Raw genomic sequence first — 14,680 nt, forward strand, 5'->3', positions numbered from 1 at the left:
ATATTGGTGGTAAAAACATATGCTATTATAGTCACTGGTCAGGTTTCCAAGGGGAACATTTGACAAATCACTGTGAATGCTGGATTTTTTTAGCATGAACTAGTAATTCAATTCTTGCAAATAACCAACACATCAACGGAAAGGAGAGGAGATAATGAATAATTCATAAAAATGAAAAAGAGCTAAATTTATCAGATGATTAATTCTCAACAAATATTTAGACTAATTTTAAATTAATGTTCATGGATATGAATTCAAACACAGTGAAGTCAGGAAGCTGCAACTAATGTTCCCATAGTGAAATTAACTCAGGAATGCTTATAGGTTTAAACAGTATGTTTCACATTATATACCACACTTAGGTATTTATACAGATTTACATATGTCTTGAAAATAATTGTAGTTAACAAGCCCTGACAATCATCATCTGTTAACCATTTCATTCCTGGCTCTCGCAGTGCCTCTTGGCAGTGCAATCAGGCTGCAACCTGCAGAAGTTACGGACTCCCTGGGAACCGCTGCACCCTGCGCAGGGGCTATGAGCTTCGTGGGCAGGAAGCTCCCTCGTGTGGAAATCTGTAGTTTTGCAGAAGAATGCAGATCACTGATGCCAGTTTGCTGTTCTCACTAGTTTCACGTTGGTGTCATTCTGTTAAATTCAGTCCTTTCACTCCTGATTTACTCTAATGCAGACTGAGAAAGAGAGACAGATTTTTATATTAATTTATCTCTTTAAATCCCTTTGCCGTCTTAGACAGGAGTGACTATTACTGTAGCCAACAGTCTTGGGTCTCATGCAAAACCATGTTCCTGCACTGTTGTTGAGCTGTGTGTGCCTGAGTGCCTGGATGAATGCGGTGCCAGGTGAGAGCAGCAGGCTCCCCTGCTATCTGCCATTCTTCCTCTGCCATTTCCAGCCGTCTTGTGACCCTCAACAAGCCAAAGATATCTTTGAAGCAAATGTGTCCAACCACCATTGAAGTCAATACAAAATTTACCTGCAGGGCTGAATTTAGCTGTAGCGTCCACATATATAACTTGTAGGTAAGCAATATATGCATATATTTTTTATATATTGCAACCAGATGATAGTACTGTATTTCTTGCACTTAGTGACTTTGTTGCTGTTTAGTGTGTTAGTACAACTTTTGTGGTGTTTTTGTTTTTGTTTTTGTTTTTTTTAAGTATAATGTTTGCATAAGTGTATGAGGATGTTTAAATGCCTCTGTTTATACCCAGGAGCAGGTTCAGTCCCTGGATAAAACAAAGCACTGGGGCTGGGATAGCTCTTGCTGGCTAGAACTTCCTCAGCAACCTGCTTGACCTTGGTCCCACCCTTCAACTTCTCGGTAAAAATTCAGTGTCAATGCCAGCACTTTTTCAACTGGAAGCTTCTTTATCTAAACCACAGCTGCCATACAAGGGCAAATATTTATCCTCAGCAAAGATGATGGAGTTCTGCGTGATGTTACTAAAGAAAAGATAACATGTACTAAGATTAAGATTTTTAAAACCTGCAGCTCTAACCAGTAACCCTTTCTTATTAATAGCAATGTGTTTTAAATTATGGGAGCTATGTATGCTCTTTGCAAGTCTCGTCTTTCATGATTCCCCTATGGGCTAGGAGTGGCTCTCCAAAGGAGAATTCTGTAATCCCCAAAGGGGGACAGATATTCTCTAAGGCAAATTCATGTCCTGAACATCATCTAGAAAGAAACATGATTGTTCTAATGAAACAGAAATTTTACTTAATCCAGCCAAGCAAATTGTTTCACACTTGATCACTAACCAAATTGTAAAGCTGTGTAGTACATAATTCTTGTGTTCAGTAGATGGCAGCAAGAGTTCATTATTACAATATTTAGTTTTCCACAGATCACAAGCTGTACCCAGGATGCCGATTAAAGATCAACATACCTTTAACCTCTAATTGATTTCTACCCTTAATTGGAGGATTTTATTTTCTTTGTCTGATATTAAACCTTTGTCACATGATGCAAGGTTATCTTCATTGCCTGCAACTTACAGCTGAATTATGGGTGACTGATATTTTATGAGATCTGGTAGATGCATGGGCAGAATCCAGTCTACCACAAAGTGAGCTCTTCTAGTCAGCCCAAAACCTCTTTTCTGCACCTGGAGCATCTCTCCAGCTTCCACAGGTGGACAGAGGAGAAGCCTCAGCACATTCCCCACCTTCTGCAGAAAGTGCCGTGTCTAAAGGAGATTGCTTTGGGGTGTGGTCCCTAGAAATGTGGAAGGTTTCTATGGGTAAAATAACTTTGCCCCCATGTCATGTCATCACGATCCATCACTATGTGCTGTCCTAGGGCAGAGGGATGGAAACCTCGTGTAGTGCCACAAACCCAGATGACACCACTACCTGGGAAGGAGCTGGTTTGTCCATGGGAAGCCCAAACACTCTTTATAAGTGAGTGGCAACACAGGGTCTCTGTAAGTCCTGAGCTCTTTTGGTCATCTAATGATGTGGTGGATGCAAAAGTACTTCTCTTTGTAGATTTTGATGTGCCTATTGAAAAAATCTTTTTGTTTCAATTGGGTTATTTGTTTTATGATTAAGCAAACCTAGAAGTGATCCAAAATACACATTTTCTAATGGAGTTGTCTAAGTGGTACCTGTTTGGGAAAAAAAATGCAATTTCCTCCTCCTGAAACTCTTCTTAGTTGTACTGATTTCTTTTCAATTAGAATGACATGTTCTATGTTAGAATGATACACACTAGTTTAACTGAAAGTTCAACTTTAAGTTTTTAAACGTGCTTTTTTCTTCCCTAAAAATGGCTCTCTTAGGAGGCAAAAAAGGCTTTAGTTCCTTAGGGAAAATTACTCCATATCCTGTGAAAGGAGTTTTGTTATTTTTTTTCTGGGATTCTAGATGTCTTTCTAAACTTGATGCCTCTTAGGAATAGCTTCTGTGATGCCAAATCATCATTGAAGTACTCTATTAGCACCTATCATGAGACAACAGTTTATTTGTGATTTTTAGGCTTTTTATTACTTCACTCCTCTGAAATGAAGTTAACAAAACTATTTTAAGAGACTAATACCTACTTTTTGGAGTGAGACAGCCCAGGCCAGATACAACTTTCTGCTTTCTTTCTGTACTTGTTAGAATTATGCTTACAAAAGCCCACTAACCTTTTACAAAAGAAAGGTCAGAAGGACAGAGACTGATGTGTGCCCAGTGACTTGCCCCCAAAGTGTGTTCACTCCTTTATCCCAAACGACAGTGAATTCCTGACACTGTGAAAAGGAGACCTGCAGGTGACCTCGCATTGTTGTGTATCTCCTAGATTGCCATTTAAAATTCATCTCAATTCACAATTAGGTCTTATTCTCCAGTCTCTTTGCGCAAACAATACAGAGACTTCTCACCCCTATTCTTGCTTTCATTTTCTTCTGGCAACGGAGCATAAACATAGTTATTACAGCATTGCTACAGGAATCGGAGTCCTGACCTCATCTGCCTTGATACCCAGCAGACCTACTTGAAAGCTACAGATTTCATATTAAACCTTCTGTGTTAGTGTACACAGGACAATTCAACCCAACAAACCTAAGGGTCTCACTGACTATTGAAAAGGCACACAGTGAAGTTCGTGTTGATGGACTATGTTTCCAGTATGGAGTCCTGGGTCAGCTGCGAAACCATGCAGCACTGCTACTTACACAGCTGGTTTGTCAGTCTTGGTTTTGGAAGAGATTTAATTCATACAATAGAGTAAAGTAAATTTATCCCTTCCATTTAATATCCTAATTCATGAGGAATAAATAAGTCAGGCAATCTTGTACAGACCCAAATTCAGTGCTTTCACAGGCTGCAGGTTCAGTCCTATGTACTTATTAGATGGGCTCTGGCACAGAATAGCTCCTAAAATATGGATATTGGCAAGCAGACAAGCATGGAGACTGCTCAAATGCTTAAAGATAAGTGAGCACTTTGTGTGCTCTTATTTATAAAGAGACCAGTCCCTCCTGGGTTTAATCCTCAAATAACTATATAATAAAAAATGACGAAAACTCCTGAGTTCTCATATAAAATCTTAATTGGGAGGAAAGTCCCAACTTACTTCAGTGACTTTATTAGCTCTGCTTATTGTTTATCTAAAGTAGGAGTACTTTCAGGCTGATAGATTAGAGTTAGCATGCAATAAAATTAAATGATATTATGGAAAAACTCAGGAGAGAACCAAGAGCCACAGGGCAGCACTGGGAGAGCTGGGGCACAGCTACAGCACAGCCAGGACTGGGGCATCCTCTCCTCCATCACTTACAGGGAAAGTTGGGTATGTGTGGCTGGAAAACAGGGAAGCACACACCACGCATTTTCCATCTTAGGTTTCTGTAGGCCAGTCATAGTATGTCTAATAATGTTTTTATTCTGGCAACTGAGTGAGTACTGAGGGAAAATTCTTCCTGTAAGTCTTTCCTACAGGGCTCATTAGCTTGACGTGCTTTTCCACTTTAATATCTTAATTCGAGGACTTTTTTTCTCTGTGCCAACATCATCAGTTAAGTGCTCTATTTAAATTTCTGATTTTTTTCTGTTAAAAAAAAAACATACAACAACAAAACCCTACATGCTACTGGTGGCAGCCACTGCTGTCTCTAGAAATACTTGTTTCTATCTAGAAATGACCCTGGACACTCTTTTTTTTGTTGTTGTTTCAGATGAGCACATTTAGAGAAAGAAAATGTTGTAGTGCATGTGTCAAGGTCCAGTATTGCTTTGTCAGTCTTTTCTTACTCGTTTATGGATTGCTTGCAGAAACTTGGGGAACTTTTGGACAAGGCTAATGACTATTATTATTCTATCCATGTGTTATTTCTAGAGCTGTGAAGAATTATATTTGGCCATCAGGAATCATTTTGGGCAGCTGTCCTTAATAATAATGCTCCTATATACCAGCCAGTGTCAAAATAAGAAACGCAGCCTGGGATCAAAATATAAGGATCACTACTAGAAATACCTCGAATGCTTCACACTTTTCTAGAATTCAAATGAAAGTTTTGAGCTTTTATTTTTTTTAATTACTTCTGAGTTGCATGAAGAACCCAAAGTGTCAAAATACTGTTTTATTTAAAAAATAAAAATCCTATTTGCTCTGAAAATTCAGGGGAGATATTTTGGCTATTATATAGGATAGTTTGCTCAGTGTATAGGATAGGTATGAAAAAGATTATTTTTTATTATTTATTTATTCATTTTAGCTTCTCTCCTCTCTCTAGTTTCATATAGTTGTAGAGTAAGGCTCAGAGCACCTGGAAACAAAGAAAGAGCCACAAGTGATGCTTTCTCTCTCCTTCAGCATTGCCCAGCACCAGGGCAGCAACACCGCACCTGGAACAATAAGTTTCCCTTGAAAATAAGGTTAGGGTTAGACAAATCCTTACTGTTTGTGATTCAAGGGAATTTTTTAAATGTCAGTATTTAAATCAAGAACTAGATGTGCATTTTAAACTCCTTGGAGTTTGGAACAGTTTTGATTTGATAAATATTTGGTTCTGAAACATTTCCCTTAACTGAGTGTCCCATCTGAGAACAGCATCACACCAATGCTCTGAAAATGCAACAGCTCAGATAAAAATAACAAGTTTAGTGGAAGCTAGGACAAGCAGGTTATTACCTAAAGTAACAATTTAGTAAATAAACAAATTAAGTGGTTCCCTATCAGGAACAGTTTTATCTCTGTCTTTACTGCTGCAGACTATCAAGGGCCTGATATAAAATGGTGTCATCTAATATAAACCCCCAGAAAAGTGAAACCCCAACAAGAATTAGTGGTGTACAATGTATTTCATCCTTCTTGACACAGTGCTGTGGCTATTGTCCCAGCAAAGTCAATACAGTCCCACAGTTCAATTCCTTTCCTTTCCTAATAGAGCCTAAGAGAAAATTAAAGAGCTTTTTTCCTTTCTATGATCTGTAAGATGGGTCATTACTGATTTCCTTCATCCACCTGGACACTCATATGGTAGTCATCATGGTGATACCAGACCAGTACGCACATTGTTAAAAAAGCATGCAACGTGACGTCGTACTGTGCTGGCTGCTAAGGAAAGCCTGAATGCGTACATTTTCTTCTTGCTTTGATGAGTAACTGCAAGCAGTGCACGAGGAAATAATGTGAAAGATTCAGGGTGATAAGGTAAGGACGAGAGACACAAAAGCCAGGGCTTGGGAGCGCTGTAGAGAGGAGTGCCCATGTAAACAGATTGGGTGTGTCTTTTGGGAAAGACTTTGTTCGGTAAGAGCAGAGGAACACCGACTGATATGTTGACACCGAACGTGCCTGCAAGCGCGATACCTAGACAGTGTGTATGAGATCCATGAAAACTTCTGAAAGCAGAAACTGTTTGCTTTTAGCTGTAGTGGTTGGACTGGTGGGACTAGGCATTTTTTCTTGATTTTTGTTTTTTCAACAGAAAACTTACCTCCTGCAATGTGTATGTGCATGTGACTTCCATATGCTCACCAGCTGGGAGACTGTTATTGTAGAGAGGTGTGGTTATATGACCGCGGGGAAAAAAAAAAGCACTTATCTGTGACCTGACTTCAGAACAACCTGTTTGTATAAGCAGTCTCATAAAATGATTTGTCGCAATTCTTCCAGCCTTTTGCTCACTCCTTTCTTGCCAGTACTGGGTTTGACACGTTACAGGGAACACGGTATTGTAATTGGGCTATCACCACCCTGGGTAAGGCAATTGGCCCTCATGTTGGGGAAAAGTTGAATGACTGTGGAGCTTGGGAAAAGGAAGAGTCTGACTGAGATGAATCCCTGCAAAATCACAGGGTAACGTGAGCTGAAGGAAAGAGCGAGGTGTCATGGGAACAAACGAGCAGGGAGCAGGGGAGGACACAAGAACAAAATATTTCTATCAAAAGTAAATTAATGCTTTCAACTAGCCGAGAAATCTAATATGGTCTTTACAAATATGTTCTCAGTGGAAAAATTATGATGGTTCTTCATTACAAAATAAACATCTGCTTGGTGAAGTCATGGTTATCTAATGCACTGCTGATCTGTTCAAGCTATAATGCTTTCTCATCTTGTACTTCAGGAATATCACTGATAGAAGATGATTAAGAAGGAAAATATTTTAAGAAAATCTGCAGAGATGCAAAATGCGTCATGCAGCATTGATGTGCTTGGTACCATATATATTTGTTACTACAAATATGTGTTAGCTTTCTTGGTGAACTTTTTACTCTAAATCACTTAACTGTAAAAAACTAAAATAGAAGACTTTCCTGAAGGAGATATATCATAACAGATGAAGCAAAAAAAAAAACCAAAACAAAAACCTATACAAAAGAGATTAGACTCCTCTCCCACGCTATCCTGGAAATTAAATTTTGTAAATAGCTTTGTTCAGTCTGTTGTTTATAAAGCAACATCATCTTAACTGCAGTCTTGGTTGACGTAGAAGGATTTAGAGTTCCAACACTACAGTGAAGCATTAAAACCACAGGGCTTCATTCAAAGCCCGATGAACTAAAGGTTAGGCTTTGGATCAGGGTATTAAGGCCTTCTGTCAGATGAATCCAGAGTAATTGTATGCAGCTCTACCAGCAAGTATTTTATATTATTAACTCGGAGAAAATAACTAGTAAACGGTGTAAAACTTGCTCTAGTTCTAAAGCCATAGAAAATACTGATTAATGCTAATATAGATCCACTTAGGCAGAAATTACATGCTTTGAAATTCTGGGAAAGATCATTGAAAGAGAACCATATACAATAATTGTAAATACCAGTGTGAAAAAGGATTTTACCTCAATTTTGGAGACCTGCCTAAGGAGCTTATTGGTTCCAGAAACCTGCAGAGCCTACCTGCGTAGACTTGTAGGCCAACTCATCCCATCCAACTTGCAGAAGCTGCAAGTCCAGGGGGTTGGACCTCCCGTCTCCAGCAGGAGAGAGTGGCCATTTCCCATGGTCAGGGGGCCGGGGGGCACTAAGCCTCCTCCCACAGCAGCGCAGGAGGAGCAGGATTTAAGAAATAATAGGATTAAATGTGAATTTCCTGAAAGCTGTGTTCAGGATTTCTAAGGAATGATCCTGGCCTGAGCGTGAGGTCACTGCTTTGATGAGTAATTTCTTCATGTGTAATTATTCCACATCCAAGGTAATCTGTAGGAGTTAGAGTTTACTGTACCTGATATTGGTGGCTAGGTCTTAATAGTGAATAGGGTTTATGTCTAATGTAAGTCTTCTCTGTTTTCCTCTTCTTATGTTTTCCCTTTCCCAGCTTCCAAACCTCCCCAAATCTGACACCTCTTTGTATGAGAAGCAGTGCCTGGTGCTGGGTTTCCTCATTTCTCATTCTTAATTGACCTGTAAATTCACCCCATAAACTCTTGCAGATCTAGTGGCCCTTCTACCTTTACAACTTCTTAACTATCTTCTTGATTAATGAAAGCCTCAATGTCCCCAGTACATTTTTTTTATCAGACAAGTCTGTTATGAAACGCATTAACTTGGACTTTATTGGTTTTAATAACGTCCTGTCCTCAGCCTGGTTACCTGTTCAGGTATTTTGCCATTCGTCCTCAGGTTGATAAAAGAAGTGTGAGTGTATATCACCCACAATCAGAAATAACCCTATTTACAGCTCCTGCTCTGGAGAATGGGCAAAGGGAGAGGTGGGGACTCCTCCCCTCGAGCCAAAGATACCACGTGCACCATGGCAATAGGCTGCCGCTTACTAGCTTTTTCATTTCATGTACCTTTTAAAAGGGGAGATGTCAATTCAAGGCCCCAGGTGTCCTAACATAAGTGCTGTTCTGTAGCAGTCAGCTCTGGAGGAATTCGGCCAGGGAATCCACCCACGCACATTCCTTGCTTGTGAGGAAACATACTGGAGGAAGGGGAGTGTTCGAAGACTACTAACACTTCATAGCTGCTGTATGATTTAATGTTGTCTGCAACACTGCTTAAATGAAAGAACTTGGCTTTGCAAAAAACTTAAAAAAACCCACAAACAAACAAACAAAACCCCCAAACAAAACCCCCCAAACCCGAACACAGATAACTCTAAGTAGCCTGGAAATTCAGAGTGCCAATTTCGACATACAGAGCTGCACGTCTGCAGGATGGGGTGTGTGGAATTGGCCTGAGTTGGCTTTCCTGGTGTATTGTAGTAATTAATCTTTTTAGGAAAAAAAAATCATGCCTGGGAAAATGTTGCCTATAAATACCTATTTGCAGTATCAGTATCCCTTTAACAGAAAACAGGATTTACGCAAGCTGCATTTTAAACTCTTGGTATCACAGTTAATCCTAAACGTTGTAAACTGTAATGGCCTATTTCTTTACATCGAGTTGTTCTTTTCCTCCCTATATCCTAGTTTCCAACTCTAAAGCGGCTTACGCTGGTTCATCTGCAGTGCTGACATTTAAAAATATGTATGACTGGCAGCAGTAAAACTCCATTTAGCCCCCTTCGTGGTGTAAGAAAGAAAATGGTTTGGCACAAAAACATTTAGCAGCAAAATCAAATACATTGTATTGTTTCTATTGTTGTTTAGTTGTTGTATTCCCCTTGTGTTCAAATATCTTGAGGAAAGACTGATGACGATGGCTGACAGTTCACTGTGGCAATGGCTTTTCCTGTTGAAATGATTATGACAATTGTTAGTGACAGCCTGAGGGGACACGTTGCTGGTCAGCATATGTAAAAATATAAGGACTGCTGCTTTATGGGGTTTGGAATTTTTAAGTGTACAATCCTGCTATCTGGATGCTGAATTAACAAAGATATTACAATACTAAAACCATTTTCACCCAGTTTCCCTCTAGAAAGAGAAGCTAAAACTCATTTATTAGACTGCAGGCTTGATGACTGGCTTGACATTGTTAAATGAAATAAAATAAGCTAACAGCCCTGTTACCACAGTTACAAATCTTTAATACAGAGATAATGTGTTAGCTGCCTCTTCTGGTTTCATGAATACATTTTTTATTATCTTAGTGAAGGCCTAATTACTGAACCAAAACGAGAGCTTCACTGGGACTTGGGAGATGTCAGATGCCTGTCAGCTGAGAGCGTGATGGAATCCATTTGCCCCAGTTCCACATCAAAGAAATAATAATAATAGCAATTTATCTACTTTTAAAAATGTTTGGATTTAAACTGCCTTTTACTACATGTACATCATGTCTGACACACTGGTGGTGGTCTGATATTAGACTCGTCATGTTTTATCAAAATGTAGATTTTGCCTATTGGAACATTTCATTATTTGCCTATCTGCTTTCAAAATCACTGCTAGTTTGGATACAAGAAGTAGCATAAAGGCAAAAAGGAAGATAATTCATTGATTATTGTTAAGATTCCTAAAATGTGAATAATCGAGGGGGGGGAGGCTAGGTTTAGCCTTTTAAAATTCAAACTCTCCTAGCAAGTTCTCAGCATTGTGAAAATCCTATAATTTAGAAGTGCATTTTCTGTGATTGTAAATTGTGTGGCCTTTGCCAGCAAAACAATATTGTCTGCCAGAGCAGACAATATTGCGATCTACCGTTCCTCCTCTACTCACTGAAATGATTCTGGTATTTGACATTCAGTTTTGCTTTTGCCCCGTCATCCCCAGATGCTAACGCTGACTCCGGTTTACTCCATCCTGCCTTAGCCCTGCAGCAGTTTCCATGTAGAGGGATGGAGGGGTTTTACAATGCAGATGTCCACACGCTGGTTGGCAGGCCCTGAACCTAAGCTCAGAAACTGACGGTCCTGGACTCGGTCAGTACCTTTTCTGTTCCCCTGCGTACGCAGTTTGAGTGACACCGGCCTTTCAGAGCCGTACACAAGGGAGGGATGTAAGACAGGAGAAAAAAATGTACCCCTTGGCTGGGGCTGCTGCCAGCATAGCTCAGGAGCCATTCCTGGCCTGCCTCGGGGAAGGGGGCAGCTTTTTCTTTTTTTTTTTTTTCCTCCTTTTCATTTATTTTCTGGTGCCACCCTCTATTTTGAGCCTCAAAGCTAATATCTTCTGTCTTTTCTGTCTTAAAACAACAATAACTACTCACAGCTAATCTTTCTCTGCATCTGCCAGGGCTGCTCACTGTTCTGGGTTTGCCTTCCAGGTCACAAACGATGGAGAAGTGAGCTTGTGTCTTCTGTGGGATTACGTGCGCAGCCACAAAAGGCCAAGCTGCGGGTAATGGCTGTGATTTCCTGCGGCATGCAAACAATGCCTTCCTCGAGGTTAAATGCAGTTACACACCATCTGAGCTGCACAAAGGCTATCTTCTTCTCATGTACAGCCATGAGAGAATTTCCTCCCGGGTTCCACCACACAGAATGTACTGCCTGAGCGCTAAGGGGAATGGAGCTGTTTAGCTGATGTCAGGAAGAAAGACGAAAGCTGCTTTGGTCAACACGGCTCCATCCAGCAAACCAGGTTTCTGAGACCGCTGTGTCAGAAGCTGGTGGAGGAGCTGATCCCATTTCTGATGTTGGGTACCACGGGATCAGACACTGAAGCAGAAGTAAGTAATATGCTGAATATGCAGACCATAAGCAACATACCTAGAAAACAGGGTCAAGGATCCACAAACAATGATTCTTTTCAGTTAAACATGCTAAACCTGAAGAATAAATTACTAGGAGCATGGCCCTTTTCTTGAAGCTATTCCAACTTCTCTTCCAAATGTTTAAGGGGTTCCCTTGTGTCACTGATCAAATCTGCTCACTGGGGTAAATAAAAAGGTACTGAGCATTTCAACCCACTGATCTAACAGAAAAGCACTGACTGCCAGTCATAACACCAGTGATCCTAGTTGGATAAGAAAAGAAGCAGAGCATTATATGATAAGGCAAAGACCCATAATTTACTTTCTATTCTGTGAATCATGGCATCTTTTTTTCTGCCACTGAAGGTGAATATGTTTTTTCCTACTGATAAACACCTGAAAGGAAGAGGAAGAGATACGCGCTATCTCTGCTCTCTTTGTTAAGATGACGATATCCTCACGTAAGAAATGACTTTTTAACACAAGTATGAATGTTATGTTTGCTGGGTAATAGAATTTAAATTTCTGGGTATAAATCTGAACTGAGCTAAATATAACTGTGTCCTTCCTATAAAAAAAGGAGAGGTAGTATCAAACACTACCATGTATTTCCCAACCATGTCAAAATAATCCTATACCTATTTCTTAAAACCTATTTCTTGGTGTCTGATATTAATCCTCTTAGTGGACTCAATGCAGATGTGGGGAAAAATGCTAGTCAGCTTTAGATTAGGTTCTTATGTACCTGAGGAAACTAGCAAAATAAAATCCCCAAATCCTTGTCATATCCGGTGTCTACGATAGAATAATAGGTTTTTTTGTTTATGGAAAGTTGAATATTGAAATACAGACCTTATTTGGGGAGTTAGAAGAGAAAGGCTACAGAGTATACAAGGATACAAAGTGACCCACACTTACTCATTTCTGGTTTCTTTATTAAGGATTAAAATTTAATTCCCAGTCTTGGGATTCATGCATGCACAAATCACTGTGATTAGATTTGTCTGGTTGAGATTAAGTACAGTTTACTTTGCAGAGACATACACGGGCACCAGCAGCTCCAGTATGGACTAGGTGAATGTATAGAAAAGGATGCAGAAGGTTAGTTCACCAACACTGTAATCAGGACATGAGCGAAGTTGCTCCAAGCGCTTTCTTTCCCAAAGAATTCAGTATTTGTTTTTTCTTGTTCCTGTAACTATGGAGTCTACATGAATATATTTTTTTTCCCCTGAGGGTGGTGCCTTATAAATATCTTTCAAATATCATTGATTTCCCTTTCAAGGTGGGCATATAGCTTGGAGTTATCACCTCTATGTAGGTATGTAACCAGGTATTCTGTGGATAAAAAAAAAATATGTCTTGCTAGAAGTATAATTACTGAAACAGCCCAGTATATGTCATGTCACGATTTAAACATTTATTGTACTGCTTGAATTTTGTGTATCCCAAATCTTTTGATGGATGGAGGAGGGAAATATATTCTGTTATATTCTATAATGTACATATTATATACATTATATTACATTCTAAGTTTTTTGATGGAAAAAGTAAATATCATAAGGAGAAAGTAATTCTAAGTAATCTTTAGAATTTTTTTTGCATTTTACAATCAGATACACAAGGTCCTTTCTGCCCTTCCACTCTGCGAGTGGAAAAAAAAGGCCCTAGAAAAGAAAATGTTAGTTTTGGGTGTTTTTTTTTTTGTTTTTTGTTTTTTGTTTTTTGTTTTTTGTTTTTTTTCACTGAAACAGCGTAACACATTTTGATAGAGGGTTTTTTTTTTTCTTTTTTGAGTGGTTATTACAGTAAAGACTTCAGTATCAACAACACCCTGACGTCGTTCTTCTACAGGCGCGAGCTGAAGCCCAGGAGAGCATCGTTCCTCCCCCGGCGCCCACTCCAATGTGCAGCTCCAGCTCGGGGAGCAGAGCTGGGAAAGCAGGCTGGCTGCCTGCCAGTGAGGGGAGGCTGCACGCTGCAACAGTACTACGCTTTTCTGCTGAATTTTATTACAAGGTTGACTTTAAGGCAAGCCAGAAAAGTTGTTACAACTTTCCCTGACACATCCAAGTTTTCAAACAGCTGGGATAGGCATCGTGGGCCAACTCCCTGATGGTAGCAGGGAGCTTTGCAACGCAGGCAGCACACCAAGCGGCTCCATCAGCGATGCAGTTTGGATGATTTCATGTGATACAACACTAATTTGCACAACTCATCAAACCCCTCAGCAATGTGACTGTTTAGTTCATGCCGAGGCTGCTCTTGGGTATTTCTACGGAAGTTCAAAACTCCATACTCAGGAAGCAATTTGTCAAACTTTCAGCCCTTGATGTAGCTGAGTGCAATCCTGGTCAGACTAGAGGCAAGAAAACTGGGCTATTAATTTGGTACGTTGTAAGAGGTGATAGTTGGGACAGGATTTCATACTGTTTTCTAGCATCCTATCTTGGAATGATGTGAGGTTAATATTTGATTTTCAGAACTGTTCTTTCCTGAGGACAGGATAATTTTGTCTTTCAGGGTTATCCATCAGGAGTTCCCTGTGCCTCTGATATTCCTGGAGAAGCTGTCAGGACTAGTGCTGGATTTCTTAATGTAAGTCTCTAATTTAGACTCCATAACCTCTGAGCATTGACTTCTTCATCTGTTACTTCAAGGTATATAACATGCGATCCAAGGTGAACTGCAATTAATACCTTGCTGCAAAGATATTCAAAGCTGTGGGATCTGGTGAAGAGGTAACTCTGTTTGTTGTGCTGTCTGGGTGATGGGTTTATATTTGATGCCATCTGAAATATCTTCTATTTCAGAATGATGTGACTTATTATAGCCCCCTTGACACTGTGATCATTTGGTTTTAAGAGTTAGCTAGCTAGTCCCTAACACAGAAGGAGCAGACTATCTTTTTCCCTTCTTGTGAAAGCGTTGCACATTTTTGTTTCTACTCATCCATCAAACAGGATTATCTTCTTCATAGGTAACGAGTACTTGTCTGGAAGTACTCCTAAGCCTTGTGGAGGAATGGATAATGAAAAAAGGATAGCAGCAGCCTAGAGATGGAAATATCAAAAGTGCATTTTGCTACCATAGATCCATTATTTAGACCCTTTGACAGAACAGAACTGTTCTTTGCT

This window comes from Nyctibius grandis, chromosome 8 (assembly GCF_013368605.1).
Source record: "Nyctibius grandis isolate bNycGra1 chromosome 8, bNycGra1.pri, whole genome shotgun sequence".
Lineage (NCBI taxonomy): Eukaryota > Metazoa > Chordata > Aves > Nyctibiiformes > Nyctibiidae > Nyctibius > Nyctibius grandis.